Source organism: Euprymna scolopes, chromosome 17, assembly GCF_053919585.1.
Source record: "Euprymna scolopes isolate OS-2025 chromosome 17, ASM5391958v1, whole genome shotgun sequence".
Classification (NCBI taxonomy): Eukaryota; Metazoa; Mollusca; class Cephalopoda; order Sepiida; family Sepiolidae; genus Euprymna; species Euprymna scolopes.
Genome location: NC_136498.1, coordinates 52,944,254 through 52,968,525, shown reverse-complemented (window position 1 = coordinate 52,968,525; position 24,272 = coordinate 52,944,254).

The window sequence follows — 24,272 nt, the reverse complement described above, 5'->3', positions numbered from 1 at the left end:
GATTTTTTTTTATTTCATGACCTTTGTCAGAGATTATTTGTCAGCGTTTTTTTTTTCATTGTAAGTTTATTTACGCTACTTATTTCTTCTTTTTTTCACTTAAGTTCTTTCTTCAAACGCATATAAGAGCCTTGACCCCGGTGTCCTCTGTGTGAAGTCAGATAAATGCAGACAACCTCAACTCAACAACCACAACAACAACAACAACTACACGCCTTGTATTATTTTCTTTATTCTGACTACTATCTCCATCTCGAGTGTTATTTCCACAACGTTCCAGTCGATATAACTTGCGACCTTCTGCAAGGATAAAATATTGGTAAAATTCAGTTCTAAGTCACACTCTTATTGAGGTTGAAGTTTCACAGTGCTGCCGATACTCAAAAATACAATTGCGAATTAGTTAGGATTTTTATCCAGTCATAGCTGATGAAACTAGAGAATGCTGTCGCTGTGGATTAAGTAAAGAGTTTAGTTTTCCGAGTTTGACAGAAAGATTTTCGATTTCAAAATTATACACCTGAAGAAAGTCGAAGGTTAAATTGATCGAAACATTATGAAAGCAACACTGAAGATGAGAACAGTAGTCCAAATAATCCAAATGACACTAATAATCAATCCTCATCTCCAAAATTCAGAAACATGACTACACCTCTCCCTAAAGTGCCACACTTTCTCATAGGTCGGCAGTAACATAACAGTATCACAGTTGCGCGTCTGGAATTCAAGTTGACGGTAAGGCCGCGCATGGAAAAAAGGTCTTACAGCAAGCTATATTATTATTGCTTACAAGGCTCTCGTGAAAATACAGGAGGAGTTGGCATTAGGATCCGTTATCTTCTGGTCCTCCCTGTCTCTACTGTGCATACGAGAAGCACAGATGTGTCAGATACGGAACCACAAATCAATCATTTATAGCAATGTTGCTTTTATGCCATTATTTTATGTTTTATAGGTCTAAACCTTCCCTGGCTTCTCATGCAACAGCTGAGCATTGTCGTCCTTACTGTTCTGCGTATTGTTTTTCTGTTGATTGAGGTAGGTTACTGGGTATTTTTGCCGTTCGTGGAGGTCCACTCTCCCAGGCTGTTGCCTCCCGTTTTCAAGTGGAGTAGTTTACTGCTTACTATCTGAAGTACATCTACCGGGGAATGCCGACCTAGGCTGCCCGGGCAACATTTAATACGCTAAAGTGCTCCTTCATTAGGAGCGTTGGCTTGACTCTCCCATCTTCTTGTAATAGGAAGGAAATACCAACTTGCAATCTTGCAGGTTTGATCAGTAGCTGTGATCGACAAGTGGCGATTCACATGAACCCGACAACTCTGAAGCACGGTCTTTGTGAGCTCTATGTAGAAGTCCGACTCGCCTAACAACAACAATAAAAAACTACTACTACTACTACTACTACTACTACTACTACTACTACTACTACTACTACTACTACTACTAATAATAATAATAATAATAATAATAATAATAATAATAATTTTGAGAAACAATTTAACTCCCTGGGAATCAAGTACATCACCGTAACCCAGAAATCAGTTCTGCTTGGTTCAACAAACATCCTACGCCAGGTGCACCCCATCTAATTTACTTTTTGGCAATACTCACTAACTTTGGTTTAAAAGTCAACTCTTGAGTGAAAAAAAAACATGTACAGCATCAAACCACTGTGAAGTTAATCAACATAATAATAATAATAATAATAATAATAATAATAATAATAATAATAATAATTGAACAAGAAGGAAAAGTCCTGTCAGATTGTAGATTTTGCCGATCCAGCAGTTCATAGAGTGAAGACCAAGGAGACTGAGAAGTAGAGAAAATACACGGAACTGTCCAGAGAGCTCAAAAGGATCTGGAAAATGAAGAAAATAAAGGATAACACCACTAATAGTAGGAGTACTAGGAACAATACCTAAAAACTTTGTAAAAAGAATGGGAGATATTGGAATCAGAGGGATGGCAGAGAAGATACAATGGATTTCAATAATGAAAAATGCAGAAATATTAGGGAACACCCTTGAATGTGGAGATTAACACCACACATAAACTACACACAAACTGGACACAGAAACGGCTATAGATGTAAATCACAAAGGAATATCACATGGAATCATGAAAACTGAAACTGTATAATTGTAAGATACCGCCCCCATCTTTTTTGTGAGTCTCACCATAAACGGGCACCACACCAAATAATGAGGAGGGTCAAGAAGGATGGAAAGACCGAGGAGAGAAAGTACTAGCCAGACTTCCGCGGGCTGAGTACAAAGAGGACTGTGACCTTGGGGAGGCTTATTGCCACCCAGATTTCAGTGAAGACCAATGGTCGCCGCCAACGATAAATCAATGGTAAGCGGCTGTTGCGATAACGCAAATTCTTTTGCAAAGGTTATCGAAAGAGGTGGCGAGTACTGGAAGTCTAGGGAGACTTGTTGTCACTCAGACTCTAGGAAACACCACAAGTTTTTTTCTGAAAGAGCCATCTTAGATGATAGCTTGTGTGACTACCACTAGTAAGTACATAATAATAATAATAATAATAATAATAATAATAATAATAATAATAATGATAATAATAATAATAATAATAATAATAATAATTTTCTGTATTAATCAGTTTCAAACTTTCCTTTTATACAATTCAATTCTTCTTTTGCAATTTTTTTATTATTCCAATTGTAAAGCATCGCAATCTAATTTACTTCTACTTATTTGTTCTTCTTTCACCTTGCATTCTTTCCTCAAACGCAAATAAAAAGCCTTGACCCTTGCATGTCCTCTGTGTCAAGCCAGGTATAGGCATACAAGCGCAACAACTGTTGCTACTACCACTTTAATCTCTACTTCTACTACTACTGTTGCCATTCCTCCTCCCCCTCATCTTCTCCTACTACTACTACTTGTTTGATTTCATCAATGTTTCAACGTAAGAGCCCATAGGAAAGATTTATTAAAGTTAATAAATCTGAAGAGATTGATGAAAAACTCTCGGTTTATTTGTCTCGAACATTGAAATTTATTATCGTTTTTTTAGTTCCATTTATTATCCGCTTTGTTCTCCTCGTGTTCTTATAAAAAAGCAATCAGTTTTCCAATCGCTTCATCGTTATCAATCAAGAAACGAAAGGATAGTATCCATCAAAAGAAAGAGACTCACCTTGGAAAGTATAAACAAACAAAACACAAACAAAACAAAAAAAAAAAACGCAATAAATGCTTAATATTAGATTTTCCCTTAAATATTTCTAATTTAAGAGCAAGTTTATTTCAATGATCGTATTTCCTTTTTAAGCATTGATCCATGCATATATTGCTATTCGCATGCAAGTGTTTCGACGTATCACAGCTATTCCATGTGGCTAAAATGGCGAGTGTTCAAGCTGAGGCTCGAAACCCAACTGTTTAAACAGCAGTCAGAGATCTGATGTTAACACTAAGCATTCATCTTCCAACGGTAGGAAGATGTAACACAAGGGTCGGAAAGCCAGCGCCCCAAATGAAAAGCACTCTGGCCTTAAAAAAAATGCCTTGTAACCCAACCGTTTAGACAGCAGTCATCTGACCAGTAGATTGTTTTTATCATAACAAAACGACTTTGAAACTAATCGGTGATGCCTTGTTTCCTCCATAATGCATCTTTCTTACAGAAGTTACGTTACTAGGCTTTCTCTACTCTATCGTTATTTTTATCGCAAGTGTTCAACTGAACTTTAATCTGTAAAATATTCGCAACAGAAACTCGTCTAGCTACAACCATTATCAATAGTTTCCCTTTCTTTGTCTCTCTACTTAAAACTAAACTAAACTTCCACGAGCAAAGTTTCTTCCCTGGAATTGCATGCTGCCAAGGGGCTGCTTTCTAGCTAGCTACAACATGGTCGTTTTGGCGTACAATGTAAACAAATCTTTGGTGAGCCACTTCCTTTAAGAATCAAATTTTGTTAAATCACCACCACCATCATGAACCATCAGGGTGTTGTCTCACCGATTACCTGGCACTCATTTAACGCTTATCTTCGTGTAGCTTTTGGGCCTTGGTAAATAGTAACACTTGAATAAAAAATAGATAACCATGACATTCTTAGACTATTTACATTATCTTCTACCAGAAGAACTCCATCCTATTACAAAGAGCAATTCTTTATGCTAAGGGGTAACCATTACTTCCCCGATAGACGAGATTTTTATTGAAATACAATTCAGTGTTGTTGGATACTGAGTGTTTCCAGCTGAGAATCGAAACTCAACTGTTTGAACAACAGTTAGAGATCTAACTAGTTCCTTGTGTACTTAATCAAGACATTAAAACGTGAAAATATTGAAAAATAGTTATAGTGTACAAACATGTTATGGAATTTGGTCAAGTAGTTGTTTTACAGTGGAAAAACAATTTGTTATGACACTAAGCAAAAGGTAGCTATGTTTCGATGTTTAGACCACGAGGAAGGAAAAGAAGCTATTATTTAATATGAGGAGAGGGGTGTCGGCGCTTTAGACGGACTTATTTTCCCGTCGCACCCTCTCCCTTCCTCATGGTCTAAACATTGAAACATGGCTGCCTTCAGCTTGCTGTCATAAAGAATTGTTTTCCACTGAAAAAAAAGTCTACTTGATCAAATTAAATGAAGTTTTCTTTCGGAGAACTTCATTCCATAACGGGTACTTACAATATAACTTTTTTCAGCATTTTCATTTTTAATATCTTTATTATCTGTACAAGTACCGTACTGCATTTTTTTTTTATTTTTACATTTTATTTTTACCCAAAGCTTCTTTAGACTATATATTGGTTTTAGATATGTATGGGTAGGTTTCCTTCCTCTTATCTATTTGCTTGTCTGCTACCAAATGTACTTAAGCGTTTATGGATTTTTATTCTCAAAGAATGAATATGCTAATTAATATATCGCGGAATAGATATTATTATTATTATTATTATTATTATTATTAGTAGTAGTAGTAGTAGTAGTAGTAGTATCATTATTATTATTATTATTATTATTATTATTATTATTTTTATTATTATTATTCGTAAAAATGTGTAAGTTTGTGCCTGGTCATCAAGGTCGTAGCCGTGGAAAATGCATTTTCCGGAGAGGCTTTTCGTATGTAAAGTATTTGTTTATTTTAATTATTCGTAAAAAATGTGCAAATTTGTGCCTGGTAATCGTCGTTGTAGCCTTGGAAAAATGCATGACATTATTTGGGACTGTTTGAACTAATACAAAAGACAAGAGAAGCGTTTTTTTTATTTATTTTTATTTTTTTCGGAAGGGCTTTTCCTATGTAAAGGATTTTATTTACTCGTAAAAATGTGTAAATTTGTGCCTTGTCATTGTCGTGGTCGCCGTGGAAAAATACATGACATTTGCTGGAACTGTTTGAACTAATACGAAAAACAAGAGAAACGTTTGGTTATTTTCCGAACAGGCTTTTCGTATGTAACGGATTTATTTATTTTATTTATTCATAAAAATGTGTACGTTTATGCCTGGTTATCGTTGTTATTGCCGTGGAAAAATGGATTGCTTTTGTGTGTGTGTGGGGGGGGGGTTGTTTAAACTAATATGAAAGACAAGAAAACCGTTTTTCCGAAGAGTTTTGTTTGTGTTTATATAAAGGATTTGTTTACCTTATTTACACGAAGATGTGTGTAAATTTGCACCTTGTCACAGTTGGTACCGCCGTGGAAAAGAAAAGAAGGGTGAGAGAAAGAGAGAAGGAAGGGGAAAACATAAAAAAGTGAAAAAAAGGAGAAGGAAAGAAGAAGAAAAAAAAGAAGAAGAAGAAAAAAATAAAGAAGAATTTAAGGAAAAAGAAAAAGAGAAAAAGGAGAAAAAGAAAAAAGGGAAAAGGAGGGAGAAATAAAGAAAAGAAAAAAAGAAAAGGGAAAAGTAAGGAAAAAAGGAAGAAAAAGGAAATGTCAAAAAACCATGGACGGATGAGGAAAGAAGAGTACTGTGGGAATACTTTGTAAGAAGTAGAAGTACCAAATCTGGTGGATATATTTGTAAAGTGAAGGAAGAATGGAAATTGAGAGGAAGAGGAGCTAGAAGTGTCGCGAGTTTTGTATCCCAGTTAAAACAAATTAAAAATAACAACCTACTTTCAGTGATTGCAAGAGAAGAGATTGAACGGATTGTTAGGAATGAAATGAATAACGAAAGTAAAATTGATGAAACTAGCTCTGATGAAAGAAATGAAAGAGTGGAAGTGCAGAAGGGAAATTTAAGCGATGACGGGAGGCGGGCAACTGAGGAGGAATGGAATCATATGGTTAGGGGAAGTGATGAGAAGGAGTTTGAAGGATCTAAGGCAGATGAGATCATTGACTCTGAGACAAGGGAACCAGTGAAAGGAACAAATGTATGGAGAAGTGGTGATGAAGTTCGAACTTTGACTTCGGTAGAAAAAGAAGTACTCCAGAAGTTAAGAGAGATTCTTCTTAGAAACGATATCATAAATATTCCAAGCATGAAGAGTAGTGATAGGCGGAAGGTGAAAAACGAGGCAAAGATAGTTCAAGGAGTAATTCACAACATCATAAGAAAGAACATATCGATTACGGAACTTAAACAGGCTTCTGTATGCAGCGTAATACATTATTGCGAATGGTCTTGACTAAATACAGAAGAAAAAGAGAGAAACGAAGGATAGAAGGCCATACTTGCAGAGGCGGCTTGAAGAAAGTATTAAACAGTGGCGGAAAGATATTGGTAGAATTGAAGAAATAAGAAAAGGAGTTAAACTAGGACAGAAACTAAGGACGAGCTTAAAAGGAGGTATAGATTGCTGGAAAAGGGCACGATGAGCGTTCTAACAATGTTGATAGAGAAGGTCCACACTGGTGGTATGAAAATTCGGAACTTTGTTGGAAAAAGTGTTGCGTTTCGGCAGAACAACCTTTTCCGGAACAATCAGTCTCAGCTGTATAAAGAATTAAATGGTAGTAAACAGGCGGGAAATAACAACACTCCAAATGCAAAAGATGCCAGGAAGTTCTGGAGTGGGATTAGCTCTGTCGAAGGGCGATATAATAAGAAAGCTAGCTGGTTAGGAGAGGTCAGAGAAAGTCTATCAGGAATGCAGCAGATGAAGAACGTGGAGATAACCATCGATGATGTTAAGGCTGGCATACGAAGGATGACAAACTGGAAAGCACCTGATCCAGATGGAGTGATAGGCTTCTGATTTAAACAGCTTCAATGCCTTTATCCACCTATAGCTGCTGCTCTGCAAAGGGTCGTAGAGTCGGGAGATGTCCCTGATTGGCTTGTGAAGGGAAGAACAGCACTGATTAGGAAAGATCCTGCGAAGGAAATAGATGCCAATAATTATAGGCAAATTACATGTCTGCCATTGATGTGGAAACTGTTGACTGGAATATTTGCAGAGAAAATTTCTGAACATCTCAGAGTAATTGTGTTTTTCCTGATGAACAGAAGGGGTGTTGGAAAGGCTCGAGAGGTACCAAAGAGCAACTATTGATTGATAAAGCATTAATGCAAGATGTAAAGAAGAAGAAGAGGAATCTGAGCGTGGCATGGATCGATTACAGAAAGGCTTATGACACGGTTTCTCATTGATGGATATGTGAAACACTATTAATGATGAAGGTTGCTGAGAATGTGGTAGGGCTTTTGGAGACAAGTATGGCTCAATTGAAAATAGTGCTGATAGACAAACAGAGAGAAGATGGGGCAGGTTGGCATTAAACATGGAATATTCCAAGGAGATTCATTATCGCCACTTCTTTTTGTCATGATAATGATGCCATTGATCATCCTCTTGAAGAGAGAAAAACTGAGGTATAACTTTGGATATGATGACATATGCCTAAACCATCTACTGTTTGTGGATGATTTGAAAATATGCGGTAGAAAACAAAAGGAAATGGAGAGATTGGTAGAATTTTTGGGTACATACTCAGAAGACATTGAAATGGGGTTTGGGATTAGTAAATGCGCGGTGCTGGTGATGAAAAGAGGAGTAAAGGTTAATTCGAATGGAATAGTGCTGCCAAATGGAGAAATCATGAAAGAAATAGATGATACAGGGTATAAGTATTTATGAGTGCTGGAGGGTGTAGGCATCATGAACAGAGAAATGAAGGAAAAAGTCAGGAAGGAGTATCGTCGAACAGTGAAGCTAATTGCAAAGTCGAAACTGTATGGAGGAAACCTAATGAAAGCAGTGAATGCATGGGCAGTCAGTGTTTTGGGATACAGTGCGGGAATTTTAGAATGGTCTGATAAGGATTTGCATGCCATGGATATCAAAACAAGAAAAGTTTTAGCAATTTTGGATATATTTCACATGCAAAGTAGCGTAGCAAGCCTCTATTAAAAGAGTAAAAACGATGGGAGAGGATTGAAAAGTGTAAAAGATTGTGTTAGAACCAAGATGTCGTTGAAGGAGCATGTGGTTAGAAGTGAGGAGTGGATACTTATGGTTGTGGCCAATGAAGTGGAGGTATGTGAGACCATGTCTGATTATGTGAACCGCATAGATAGAGAAAGGGCAGAGGAACTGGCTAGGAAGAAAATGTATGGAAGGTTCTTCCAGGATATAGCAGAAGTGGCCGATGACAGATCATGGCAATGGCTTAGAGCTGGATATCTGGCTAAGAGTACTGAAGCTTTTGCTTGTGCAGCACAGGAGCAGGCATTAGGAACACGGTTGTTGAAAAAGTGGTTCTAGGAGAGGAAGTTGCTGCAAAATGCCAGATTTGTATTAAGACCTCGGAGTCAATTGCGCACCTTGCAGCAGGGTGTAGTGGACTGGCCGAGAGAGAGAGAGAGAGAGAGAGAGAGAGAGAGAGAGAGAGAGAGAGAGAGAGTACAACAAAAGACACGATCGCATGGGACTCCGGATCTATTGAGAGGGGTGAAGTGAGCTGGAAAATTGTTTGAGAAGGTGCCTGATGAAGTGAGAACAAGTGAAGATGGCAAGATAGAGGTATGGTGGGACAAAAGTGTTATAACGACCAAGCAATTGGAACACAATCGTCCAGATTTTTTCATCATTGACAAAGTCTAAAAAAACTGGCAGATTGTAGACTTTTCAGTACCCTGTGACATGAATGTCAGAGAGAAGGAGAATGAGAAGTGGAGCAATTATGGAAGGACAATTGAAAAAACTACAAATCCCCGATATTTTACGCGGCCTTCAGACCTCTGCTATTGTAAGTACCACCAACATCCTTAGGAAAACCTTTGATCTTTAAAGCTCCTGGTTTGAAGCCAGGATTGCGGGAAATCCTCTGGAAATGAATCCTATCCCTTTCTAGAGAGACGTTCATAAACGAAATCAGAATTATTATTATTATTATTATTATTATTATTATTATTATTATTATTATTATTATTATTAAATTTACTCATATATATTATATATTATATATTATATTAGTATAAATAGTAACTGTATTGTATCCATATTTTATTATTGAGGAAGTAGTATTTTCCACTGGAGAGCCATGTTTTTAACAAATGTCCTGTTTTTAAATCTCCGAAACAGCTACATGGTAGGCAGCTGATGATCCCCGTTTTCTATTTAACAATTCTTGTTGAATTTTTTTCTTATTTTTCATTCTTATATTCACTTTTGTAACTGTAGACTTTTTAGTAGTCGGCTAATGCAAGTTAAATTGACTTATTTCTTTCCGGGAATTCAAACTACATTCTTTATTTTTATTTTGATATTCTTTTACTCAAAGCTTCTTTACTATATATATATATATATATATATATATATATATATATATCGACAATATAACATTATTCGATTTGGACGCTGTGACAAATTTTATTCTGACATGAATAAAAAGAAACCTGGGTAACGACAAACAAGTGGAAAACAAAGGAAAGGGGGTATTTTAAAAAGAACATGTGCACTGTTATCAGTAAGCGATCAAGAAAACAAATAAAAAAACAATCATGAACTTTCTTACTTAGAATACCGAATAAAATTATATGTCGGACATATATTATTTTTACTTTCCACAAGGGGCTGAGGCCTCGGGTTAACACCATAAAAAATGAAGAAAATTAAAACACTAAGTCTTTTTGTATGGATAATTTATTTTTACAACAAAAGTTTTTTACAGAAAAAAGGTACACACATTTTTTTTTAATCATTTGCTAACAAAATTATATAACTTTATTTGGTTCTCAAAATGATCAAATTGAAAGTGTGACATAATGGTTTCAAAGATCTGACCAAGCTTCTCTATTCAGAATTCGCGTAAACCATGCAAACACATATTGATTTCAGACTTCAAAACAACTGTCAATATTATCGAGCGTATACAATTTCGCTCTTTATGAGGTGTAAATACCACCAATAAAATGCAAAAAAAAAACAAACAAACGCTAAGTCTTCTCTATATACAGCACAATCACGTTTACAGACCGCTTCTCGTCAGATCACCAAATTTAATCAAAGATGAGCCCGGCCAGTATCAGATGGATGATCATTTAGGAAGACTAGGCGCTGCATGTACTGCACTGTGTTATAACAAATTTCCAGGTTGATATATGGACGTCTATTTAATTCACTGGGAGAGAGGCACCTCTAGTCTTTGTTAAGACATGCATCTAGGAGAAAGTAATTCTGATGACGTCGGCAACAGGACCATTGGATGTCCATGGAGGAGGATTAATCTCTAGTAAATCAACGGTTCTATGGTGTTACGAGTTACGTCATTCGACTGCAGTTATGCGGATGATCGAAGGACAACGGATAGGTGCAAATAGGTGAGTCAGATGCCACTGCGTTGGGGAAGGTAATGGTAACCAACCCTATGTATTCTGCCAAGTTCAAATCATGTGATGTCTTCAAAGGAATCGAACTAACAATGAATTGAAGCCTGTCTAGAAAACTAACCCTGATTTCATCTACAACATGAAAAATGCCACGACACAAGACGTCTTTTATGGATAAGTTGTTTTTACAACAAAATTCTGAGAAAAAAGGAAAAGGATATATTTTAATAATTTAATAAAAAGATGTATATATATATATATATATATATATATATATATATATATATATATATATATATATATATATAATCATCCACATACAGTACAGTACTGTTTCGCTGTATCATAGCTTGTCAGGGCGGCTAGACAGTCAACAACCTCAAACCAGGATCGAAACCCGACCGCCTTTACGACAGTCAAGGCTTTGAATATGTGTTTAGTTTCTAAGCTCGGCGCTGACTGCTGCAAGTATTTATCTTCCTTTTTGGCTATCCCAATCACATTTACTCCTCGATTACTCCTTTCAGAGACACTCCGTCTTAAATAAACCTCCATCATGGTTTTTAGTATAATGAAACAGCAAGAACAACAAAGTGAGATCACTCTAAAGAGTTTACACGAAGAACCAAGCTCATTTTATATAGTGACAAAGGGGAGACAACTTAGCATACTGGACTTATTATAATACACACACACACACACACATGGAACTTACTTCCACACCTATTTATGGAATGCATTCTTCATATATGACCTCTTTTGTCTTCTTTAAAAACAGAACTTTCTAACTTTTTTCGATCGTCCATACCAATAGATTTACTTCAGTACTTTCTTTTCTGATCCTCTTTCATTTACACAAGATGACACTAAAGTTGCTGTAAATGTTAGATTGAGAATTTTTTTTTGCCTATTCTACAGAAGAATTGCTAACAGTGACGAAGACAGAAAAGAATTCGTCTACGATTTCTGCAGTTTGATCCTTAATTGTTTTACCCGAATCATGTTGCGTGCCACACGAATAAAGGCACGTATAAATTGCCACAAGTGTGACTGGAAACGACCTTCTGTAACATTTCGTTTCTTTGCTGGGGTTGGTTGATTCACATTTATGGAAAATCGCTTGACATATGGCGTGAAACCATTTGATCTACGGAGCTAATAAGAATAAAAGGTGATTATCGCAGATACAAGAAATACCTATTTACCTTAATCTTGAAAAGACTAAAGCTGTAAGTCGGGAGAAAACAGTAAGCAGGTAAAGAGTTAAACGACGTTGCAGTTCTTGGAAAGAAGGTACTGGCATAAGAAGTTGTATTACAATAAGGTATTAAAACAGCGAATTGATGGAGACCACTAGACCAACGAGTCAAACGAGCTGGAACAAAGGAAACAGGGAATAGATCAGACGATTCTGAAAAACACATGCCAGTATATATATATATATATATATATATATATATATATATATATATATATATATATATATATATATATATATATATATATATATATATATAATACTGAGACTGGCAGCATCACGTTTGTGTATGTGCGAGAAAGAGGGAGAAAGAAAGAGAGAGAGGTTACATATAAGAAAAAAACAGTTGAGGATTAATCAAATTACAGATATGTTTTGCATTTTATCAAGAAGTTTTAATAATAAGTGCTTACTCTGCTGAGCATGAATTTTTAAAGAGTAAATATGAATGTTAGCAGAACTGTTTAAGGTGGTATTTAGTCGATTTTGCCATTGGGGAAAAAATCTGAAAAAAATATTAAGATGCCCCTAGGAATCGTTATCTATCCATGCAAATTAATAAAAAGGAATTATTTCCCGTTATCAGTAAAAAACGGGGGGGGGGGGTGAAAATAAGATAATAATATTCGGAATACCAACTTTGGTTATAGAAGAGAATAAGCAAATGCGACTCATAAAAGCGTCTCGATAAACTTTCTCCTTTTCCTTTTTTTTTTTAAGGTGGGTAGCAGAATTCATAGGAAGAAATAAAAAGCAGACAAAATAAAATATGAATATTAAAAAAGAAATATAAGACGGCATTTGTAATCCACGACACGTCTATGCGAATTATTGCAGCTGGAATTAGTCTGATTATTTATTTCATAAAAGTTATCATTTATATACGATAAAAAAAATTATGGTTTATTTAGTATTTCTCTGTTGCAAGCAAAAACATCTGATCAACTGATAAGAAAGGAATAGGCAGAGTAAATGTGACTAATGCAGTAATTTTCACGATATCAATATCCAAGTTTGAATCTCGCGTAAGTCTAAAGGAGTTTGTTAAATTGATATTTTATAGAATGAAGGAAATTAATATAACATAATACCATATAAAAACATTACATAAATGTCTATAAAAACTAAGTTATCTATTTTTAAATCTGCAAACAAAAAAATCGCGGGGTAAAATATAAAAATAATTGTTAACTATTCTGTACTTTCAAAAATAAATTGTTAACTATTCTATGCTTTATTCTAACAATTTTGTGGTTAACTTTCGTACACACATATCAGTTAAAACTTGCGACTTTAAACCCCAACCCTTTCTGAAAATAAGTTTTTTTATCCAAGACTGACGCATATTATTTGCATATAACTAAAGAAATTTCATGTAACTTGGTGAGGCTCACCAGCTTATAATCAGATGCGGCCGTCATTTTATTTTTCTTTGTTATTAGTAACCTAATCTTAGACGCTACACAAGAGCAGGAGTTTCGACCAATTTTTAACTATTATTACTTGCTATGAGTGGCAGGAAGTCATTTTATCAAAAACATAAGCATAAAAGATATTCAGTACCATTTCATAGCAAATTATTTTTTGCTTAAGAACATAATCTCCTATATATAACTATTTGATTGCAGAAATTCCCCTCTGGACCAAATTACGGTAGGTTTGCAATAACAGATGCCACATAAAAATTTATTATGTCTAAACTTTTACTCACTATCTTATGTAACTTTTGGACGCCGTTATAGACACATTTATTCGTTATAATAAAATCCAATCTTACTTTCTATGAGCGACATGGTCATGATTGCCAAGATTTATAGACGAGGTAGTTCGTATTTTCCCCTCTACCTGAAAAGGTTTCCCACTCGGTCAGTAAAGACTGGGTAGATATATAACCATTATAACTGTATTGATCTGACACCCTTATTAACTGGATTAAACACTCATACACCTACAACTACCATCGCACGTCAATATTCGAAAATAACGACCATGCAATTATATTATACCAGATTGTACACCAACATACAAAACACAAATACCGCAGCCTTTAATCAATATGGCCGAGCAATCGCCACGCACTGTTTTAAATCATTTATACTTTACTATCGTCGATTTTACTTCATTATACAGACTGATGCTTACAACAATTAACCATAACATTTAGTTAAAACTTAAGCATGCCATTACGCACTATTTCGATTAACATTATTTACACATTGTTACAGGGAAAAAAAATCGCAGCTTCCCATACACCATATCCGGTTTGTACGTTCTAAATTAACCGATCCTAAAATTAACTGATCTCTTTTTAAAGCATTTATACTTCACTATCCTTTATTTTACAGACTGATGTTTACAAGAATTAACTATAACATTTAGTTAAAAGTTACACATACCATTACGCATTATTTGGATTAACATTATTTACACATTAACGTTCTAATAAATTGACCGCGTACTTTGTTACTATCACGGAGAAAACTATTGCGATAATTGTAATTGAAAACTGATCCCCGACGATAAAAGTCATATTTTTTTTTTTTACAATTTTACTTTTTTCTTTTTCTGAAAATTAAATTTGTTATCGATGAAGTTAACGTGACAAAAGAAAAAAAAAACCTGTAAATTATACAATTTACAGGAGGGGCATTAACATAAACGTCCACCAAATCTCTTAATAAAAGAGAGTTGTAGCAGCCCCCTACGTCAAACTGGCATCGTGCCTATATTGGGGTGATTAGGCAAAAGAAAAAAATATATTTTTCACTATCGAAATCATAAATACGATGTCTTTGAATATAAAACACATTTTCACATTCTAAACCTAAATCACGTCCAGATAAATTATCATTTTCTTTTTTTTTTACATAGGCATCACCACTTATCAAGGGCAAGAGGCCACTCAAGGATAAGGGTGAAAAGTGTGTACAATAGTCAATTTGACAATATAGCAATCGATAGTAATGGAAATTCAGTAAATTTGTTAACTTAAGTGGAACGGCTCATCAAAAACTTGTTTACCTTGGACTTGAAGACAACCATATTGTAGTCAGCTGGAAAGCAGAAAAAAGGAAGGCAGTTCCACAGGCGGGCAGTTCTAAGAAAGAAGCTTTGTTCATGGAATCTACGTTTAGGTTTAGGGACAGATAAAGAGTGGGGGGGGGAATTATTGATAGTGTTTTCAGATAGACGAGTATTTCTTGTGAATGTTTGGCGAGGGGGTGACATAGATTGAAGCCCTTTTCATTCATTTTGTATTTTATTACATTACCGCCAGTTTTTTTTACTACCTTTGTTTGTCAAATAATTTACTCTGCTAAAGTACAAATTTCCCCTTTATTAAATTGCCTATGGATATACTTATTTGTTATATATTGACTTCTTTTTTTACTATAGTTGTTTTTTGTTTAATTCTCTTTTCAGGACTCCTTTGCCACACTGCTCAGACATTAACTTTATATATGTATATATATTACCTTACAACCAACTACACTATTTTCTGTAAACTGACGACTTCTATAGGTTTTAGACTAAACTGAATAAGACAATATATTTTAACTTTGGCAGAGACAAATAGTTTGTTTTTTTTAGATATAATGACATGGATTATGCACTGCAATTCACTGTTCCATACATGCGCGATAAAAAAGTGTACTTCTCTCCACACAACACTGCCACCCAATCCATTTTTTTGGTTTATAGTCTTTGCAGGTGGATATGCTGACAACATATATAAAGGTTGAATTTGGGGCAAATACTTGGACAGTTTCACGCTCATAAAATCGGATGTCTATTCCGAAACCGTTTTTACCATGGCGAGGTTGATCGTGTCAATTCAATACAATGTTCTTAACATGAGGAGGTAAGGCGTGTCTATTCCGAAACCCGTTATTAACATTAGCACGTTGGGGATTGGCCAACAACAACAACAACAACAACAACAACCGTAGTTTAATTTTTTATGAACAGGACTTGGTCAAATAGTCTGTGACAAGGATAATCTCTTGGGACACCGACATCAAAATGTGCATCTAATATCTCTATAAACTCACGACGGTCTTTATCCATGAAATTCTTTATTTGTCCAATCAACTCTGATGTTCTAACTTCCTTACTCCTCCCACACCTCTTATCAACCCTTACAGACTCCCTATCAACTTTGACTATCGTATGTCACTCAGAAACATGCTCAATTCATGCAACATGATCTAAAAGCAGCCTGAAGCATTCCGTATATTTCCGTGGCATTTTTTCCAAGTTTAAAACAGAATTTCATTTCATATCGTTCTTCAGATTGCATTTTTGAAACTCAATCAGGCTTTAGTAGGGTGTATTCCAATTCCTGCTGTAGCTGTTCATTTGAACATGAAACCATAAAAATTGGGCAGTCATCTCATAAGATGTATAGCAATAACACACTGAATTTTTAAGAGTCTGTGATAATTTTAAATGCCTGTACAAAAAAAGTCTGGAAACTTATTGAAGGCATCTCATACTTTCTGAAGCAGTAGAATAATCCAGGGACTTTTCCAGCCCTTAAAAACCGATTTGATGTAAGTGTTCCATTTCAAGTATGGAGGGAAAAGTGACGTATCTGTTATTTGCAGATTTTAAAACCCCACAGTAAAGCATTTTCTTTTATTTCTATAATGTTGTCCAATTTTTCCTGATAATTTTTTTGGTAAAAGAAATACGTTTCAAACAAAATGAGATCATTCATCTTAGATCAAACAACAATGTGAATAGGGTAAGAATATCTAGCTTAGGGAAAACCTAACAGTTTTTTGTCCAAATTGGATTATCATCGTCCTCCCCTCACCAAGACAGAACGATTTATGATTATTGTGTTTGTTTTAAGAAACTCTTATGTTAAATGTACAATAATTTTGCTTCAATAAAATAAAGCCACCATTCGCCTGTGCAAGAGGTATTGTTGCTACATCTGGGATGATTCACAAACTATTAGCCTCCCCTCCTCGGATGCAGAAAATAATTTTTAATCTAATAGATTCTGCACCGTCTACCAAACTTCAATACAATGTTTCATCTCTTTTCTTGGTTTATAGCTACTTCCACGGTATGAGGTCTGATTAAATTACTGTACTTGGACACACTCAAGGTAATACACCCGGTCTACATGATTAGCAGGAAAGTGACACCCTTTCAATTTAAATGTCTTAATATGTTAGAAAATTGTATACTCTAAAAGCTTCTTTTCACGGACTGTTTGTCTTTGGAATTCACTCTCTCGTTCTTGTTTCCCCAATTACGTTTTTGGGATTATCTTAGTTAGATAAAAAAAAACTACGAAGATTATGTGGTATTTTGGTGAGAGTTTTTAGCGTATGGTAAGCTTAACACCTGTGTAAAACACACACACACAAACGGATTGGGGTTCATGCCAAAAGTGACTAAAGAACTTTATATTTATTTATACTTGTTGAAAAAAAACTTGTTGTAAATGTAATTTTTGCTTCAATAAATAAATCTCCAACCTGCTTTATCTTCAATTGGTATTTCTGTATATAAAATAAAACCTAATCAGACAACCCAAAAATTTGCCCTTGCTAATCTTGAATTGAAATTCATGACGTCGTTGCCTCTACATTTGTTACTTTAAGTCTAATTCTAACCGAAAAGATAAAGTGTAATTAATTCTATAAATTGTTATATATAATCATCTTTAAAATAAATCGTATTAAAGTTTTTTTTGTTTTTGTTTTTTTTGATGTGAACATTTTTTTCCGTTGTCATTTTGTACTGGAATAGACATAAAAATGTTAAAAGCTTTAAATCAGAATTTTTTTTTTCGGTTGTCGTCAGAAATACTTTTCTTTTATATTTTGTCAGAAATTTCTTTTCTTTTATACTTTTTTTCCTAAATATACTTGGTTAATCTTTATTTCTTTATCTTTTTAATCTCTATTATTATTACTCCTTTTTTATTATTCTTTTTCATTTCAAACAAATCATATTGCCACATGGATCGTCACGGGTTACAATTTGGAATTGTGTCTAACAGGAGACGGTGTTGAGTTGAGCAGCGAGATGTCTGTTCACATTACATTTATACTTCAGCAGATTAGTACAGTCCGGCAAACAGAAAACAGGAAAGGAGTTACAATTTTTAGCAGTAGAAGGGAAAGAACTAGTGGGTAATTGTTACGGCTTTACCTTATCATGAGCTACAAAAAAAAAAAAACATTCTTCGTTTCTTTTTGTCTCTTAGTTTCCCCTCTCTGTCCTGCTCTAAGTAAATCTGACGACCTAGTCCACAAATTCCAAAATTTCATCATGAAAAGTTTCAAGAAAAAATACACGATTAAACCCGGTTCTCCAACTTCCAACATAGACCCCTACTACCATGTCTCCTTCTCCAACATCAGGGGTCTACGTTCTAACCTTCCAGAGGTTGAAACCCAGGAGACTAAACCAGACCTTTTTTTTTAAGGGAAACTGGCATTGGACAGGCTATTTCCCTAGAAGAGTTCGCAATTAAAGGATACACTATCTTAACTTCTAAATCTGACCCCCAAGATCGCCATGGGCATGGAATATGTGCCTATATTAAAGATAGCTTTCCATGTGGTAGGACATCTCCAGGGAAGATCCTAACTTAGCCTATATGTGCTTCATGGTTGCTTTTGCTCACACTACTGCATTTATATTCATCTCTATCGCCCCCACAACAGTGGAGTTACTATCTTTAAAGGCATATCTGAGAAAATTGACCAAGTTCTATCTGCTTATCCTTCAGCTAACATTCACGGATGTGGAGACTTCAATGTTCACAACGTCGAATGGTTGACCTACTCAAACAAGACCGATGATGAGGGGAGGTTCTGTCATGATTTCTCCATTGCCTATGACCTCACTCAGATTGGTCAGGAACCCACCAGTGTGCCCGACAATGACGGCCAGTATGCGAGCCTACTAGACCTTTTTCTCACAACTTGCCCTGAACTATGTTCAGTTTCTGTTCTGTCGCCTCTTGGATCTTCCGACCACTCTGTTGTATCAATTAAGATAAAAATGATATGTAATAAGTCGCCAGACGTACCTCACCATCGTACAGTATATCGATACACTAAGGCTGACTGGGATAGCTTCCATACATTTATATCGGATCTACCTCTGCATTCCATGTTTAAAAAGAATGTGTCCTCTATAGTATCAGACCTGACAGAATGGTTAATTGTAGGTATAGACCGTTTCATACCCTCGAAAAAGTTTCAGCAAAAACCTAACAGCCAGCCATGGTTCTCTCCAGAATGTGCTGCCATTGCGCACAGAAATCACTTTTTCCACTGCTTCCAACGTAATAGATGTATGGAAACTAAAGCCGCTTTCAGGACTGCCAGCAACAATTGTAAGAAAGTAATAAAGAACACAAGAGAGTTTTATACTCAATCTGTTAAGTCCAAAGTAGCTAAGCAGCGGCTTGGTTCCCACCAGTTTTGGCAAATAGCAAACAGAATCCTGAACAGAAGCATGTGCTCTATCCCAACTATTATTATAAGAACTTTGCAGCTAATTCTACCCTTTGTGACCAAGGCCGCCAACCCCCAATATTTCCTCCTGTATCAGAAAACACGCTATGTGGTATACGTATATCTGTATATGATGTTGCCAAGCTAATCAAAAACCTTGATTCCAGTAAAGCAACTGGCCCTGACGGTATTACAATTAAAGTACTCAAAAAACTTCAACCTGAACAAGCGCCCATACTTACAAAACAGTTTAAACGTTGTCTTAAGGAGAATAGTTTCCCATCTCCCTGGAAAATTTAATCAGTATGCCCTGTATTTAAGAATTCAGGTGATCGCTCATCCCCCTCTCATTACTGGCCAATAAGTCTCCTGTGCATCATGAGTAAGTTGCTGGAATCTGTGTGAAATACAGAAGTAATCAAACCTCAACAAAAATAACCTTCTTAGTGACACTCTATATGGTTTCCATTCTGCTAGATCTACAACAGATGCGCTTACAGTTATATCTCATAGGATTAGCAAATCACTCGACAGAGGCAACCTTTCTAGGGCAATTGCTCTTGACATATCTAAAGCCTTTGATAGAGTATGGCATAAAGGTTTACTTCATAAGATCTCTAGCTATGGTATAGCTGGAAATTTCTTCTCAATTATTAAATCATTTCTTTCTGATAGGTTCATAAGAGTAGTAGTTGAGGGGCCAAATCAGAAGCTCACAGTATTAATGCTGGTGTCCCTCAGGGATCCATTCTGGGCCCAACTATTTTCCTGATCTACATTAATGATCTTCCAAATCACATCCTTACATCATTTGTAGATATTTATGTTGACGACACTACCATTTATGGTAGCCCATCTAAGACAGTAAACGACTAAGTTCTCTCCAATTCTCTCTCCTCTGATCTTGAGCACATAGTATAATGTGGAAAGGAGTGGCTGGTTACTTTTAATGCATCTAAAACCAAGCTTCTCTCTTTACATCATAACATTCTGATCCACATCTGGCATCAATTGAAATGAATGGCTCTCGTCTCCAGGAGGCCTCAAGTTTTGACAAGCTTCTGGGCTTGACCATTACTCCTGATCTTAAATGGAACACGTACATCAAATTTGGTGCCAAGGCCACTGGAAAAATGGTGGGATCTTTCTATCGATCCGGTAGATATCTCACTGCTGATGCAATTCCCTATCTATATAAGAGCCAGGTACGTCCAAGGATGGAATACTGCTGCCACATCTGGGCAGGAGCTGCTAGAAAGGACTTGTCCTGCCTTGATAGAGTTCAAAATAGACTTCGTAGCCTCGTAGGAGATGTCCTTTTCTCCTCCCTGCAACCTCTATCTCACAGAAGAGATGTTGCGAGTTTGTCTCTGATGTATCGTTATTTTCATGGAAAGTGTTCGACTGAGCTTCAATCTATGGTCCCCCCTCGCCTAACTTTCACAAGAAACACTCGTCTAGCTGAAAACACTATCAATAATTCCCCCCACTCTTTATCTGTGCCTAAACCTAAACGTAGATTCCATGAACAAAGCTTCTTTCTTAGAAGTGCACGCCTGTGGAATTGTCTTCCGTTTTCCTGCTTTCCGGCTGACTACAATATGGTTGTGTTCAAGTCTAACGTAAATATGTTCTTGATGAGCCGTTCCATATAAGTTATCAAATTTACCGAATTTTCATTACTAATGATTACTATATTGTCCAATTTCTACTGTACACTCTTTAACCCTTATCCTTGAGTTGCCTCTTGGCCTTGATAATGTGGTGATGTCTATGTGGAGATAGGCATGAACAGATCGGATTTGAAGACTGGCCATAGACGACACAAAGCAAATGTAAAACCAGAATTTTTTAACGCTGGCGACGGGAAAATTTTTAACACTACCTTCCATTTTTATTTCCCTCCTTCTTCTAAATATTTTCTCAATCTTCTTCATCTTTTCTGTTTTTGCTCTTCTTTTTTCCTTGTCTCTCGTCTATCTCATTCTATATGCGTAGATACATTGAGAGTAAAAACTGCTGACACATCATTAAATCCATTCTTAACACTTATAGGGTGATCCTAACCTAAAGTCATGGCAAAAATAAAAAAAAAAAGTTTCTTTCATTTAAATTCGGCACTAATTAATTGTTTGGAGACGGTTCGACCATATCTGGTCTATTCCGTAAATTACAATCGGAAAGATTCGGGTTTAGATGAGTACTTTTCTATAGAAGTACTAAACAAACTAACAGTGAAAACGGGCTTATAAGTATAGCATATAAAATATTGGTTTAAGGTATTTGTGCAGTTTATGGACCGTGCTCAATTTAAATAAAATTTTAAATTTAATTGTTATGCTAATTTTTGTCTTCATTAAACTGTTAGGTGGAAGTACCTAAAAGTTAACAAAGCGTCCTCCCTACTAATGTTAAGAATGGCTTTCTAAATAAAATTGTTATTATTACAACACACTCCTTAAACTGCATGAGTACTAATAATGCTAAGAGAGACATCTGTAAATGTGGTAGATAGAAAAACCAGAGAGAGAGAGAGAGAGAGAGAGAGGGGGGGGGGTAAGAGAAAGGTAAAATCAAGAATAAGTCAGCAACAGAAAAGTGATAAAGAGAAAAACAATGCTAAAAGTAATGAATGAATAAGACTACAAGTCCAACGTAAACAAGTTCTTGATGAGCCATTCCCTTAAGGAATCCAATTTTCCAAATTTCCACTAACGATTACTACGACATTTTCTCATTGACTACTGTACACTCAGTAACCCTTACTTTTGAGTGGCCTCCGCCACTTGATAAGTGGTGACTCGATTGTAATATATATATATATATATATATATATATATATATATAAGAACAAGTTGTTAATAAAACATGTTAAACCCCCCCTTTGGAAAAGAGTTAAAAACATATTTAATTTTAAAAAGGAAACACTAAATAAATGGATAGTCCTTAATCCACGGAGTTTTGGAGAAATACTTTCCTTCTCATCAGAGGGTAGGATTTAGCAAAATTGTGGGATCGGATTTTGCTTGCAAAAGTATTAAATGAAACTACAAGTAAGTCATAGATCTTACTTGATAACAAAAAGTGAAGCAGAGGGAATAGGGTGGATAAAAAAGTGATTTCACGTGAGTGGATAGTCTGGTGAAGGGTAAAATTTCCAATGACGGTAAAATCCAAAGATGCAGAATCCAAGAAAGTTAGTTAAAATTGCATTCGCACAAGTAAAATCCAAGGGAACCACGTAATTGGAAGATGATCCAAAGTAATCCAAAAGGCAGAAATCCGTGAAATAATTCACAAATGGGTACAAGGAAATGGGAAAGAGTTCCAATATATTATTAAAAGAAAGACAAAATGTGCATATAAAAAGCAATGGAACAAATATACAGCTCGACTGTCGAGGCAAGATTGAATTAAAGAAAATGGGTGAAAAAGATAGAAAAATAAGGGAGAAAAAAAGGTTGAATGGTATTTGGAATAATTTTAAAATAGAAAAACAAATGTCAAAATGACCCAGACAAGATAACGTTAAAGACGCCAAAACATTTTATGCAAAAAAGAGGTCACCTGAAATTTACAAGTTATTATTTAAGAATTGAATTATCAGCAGGAGATTTTGAAGGAAAACTAAATGAAATAAGAAGAAATATAAAATAAATACGTACACATGTAAATGCATACATACATATATATGAATACATGCAATTACACACACGCACACACACACACACACACACACACATATATATATATATATATATATATATATATATATATATATATTGAAAATGCAATTAAGAAGCCAATCCAAAGCAGATATTTAAAAAAAAAAAACAATTATTTATTTGCATATATATGAATACATGCAATTACAAATACACACACACACATTATATATATATATATATATATATATATATATGTGTGTGTGTGTGTGTGTGTGTGTGTGTGTGTGTGTATGTATGTATGCATATATTGAAAATGCAGATAAGAAGCCAATCCACACATGTATATATGTGTGTGTGTGTGTGTGTGTATGTATGTATGTATATATTGAAATTTCAGATAAGAAGCAAATCCAAACAATTATTTATTTGCTTATAGATCAAACTTTTCGACGTCATAGCATCCTCATCACGATAGAAACATTTTTTATTTTCATTGTCGTGTCATCATTCAACAGCAAAAGGTAATGTATGAAACATCCTTATATGAACTTTGTATAACCCCATCATAAGTAATGTGTCTCTCCATCATAAGTAATAACTCGCCCCTCCTGTGTTAAAAGAACTGATCACCCTTTCATCGCTATATGTGTTAAGAAGAAACATTCCAGAACTGTATAAATGTATCTTCCTCTCATCAACATGAATGTTCCCATCCTATCCCTTAATATGAACCCCCGACTATACAACACTACCAACTGAGAAAACATGTCACCCACACAAGAAAACCAATTAATTGACACAGATCAAGCAAACCGCAGCGGAATCTAACAGTGGATTGAACCTACCTCATACCGAACAATGGACAGGGTCATCACAACCAGCTATAACCCAAGTTGGTGTCTCACAAGTAGGAATTTTATACTTATAAGGACAATGTCAACACGACTTTTTTTACTAATTTTAAAGATCTTAAAGAAGCACACATATATATATATATATAATGTGTATATATATATACATATATATATATATATATATATATATATATATATATATATACATAATGTCAGCAGTC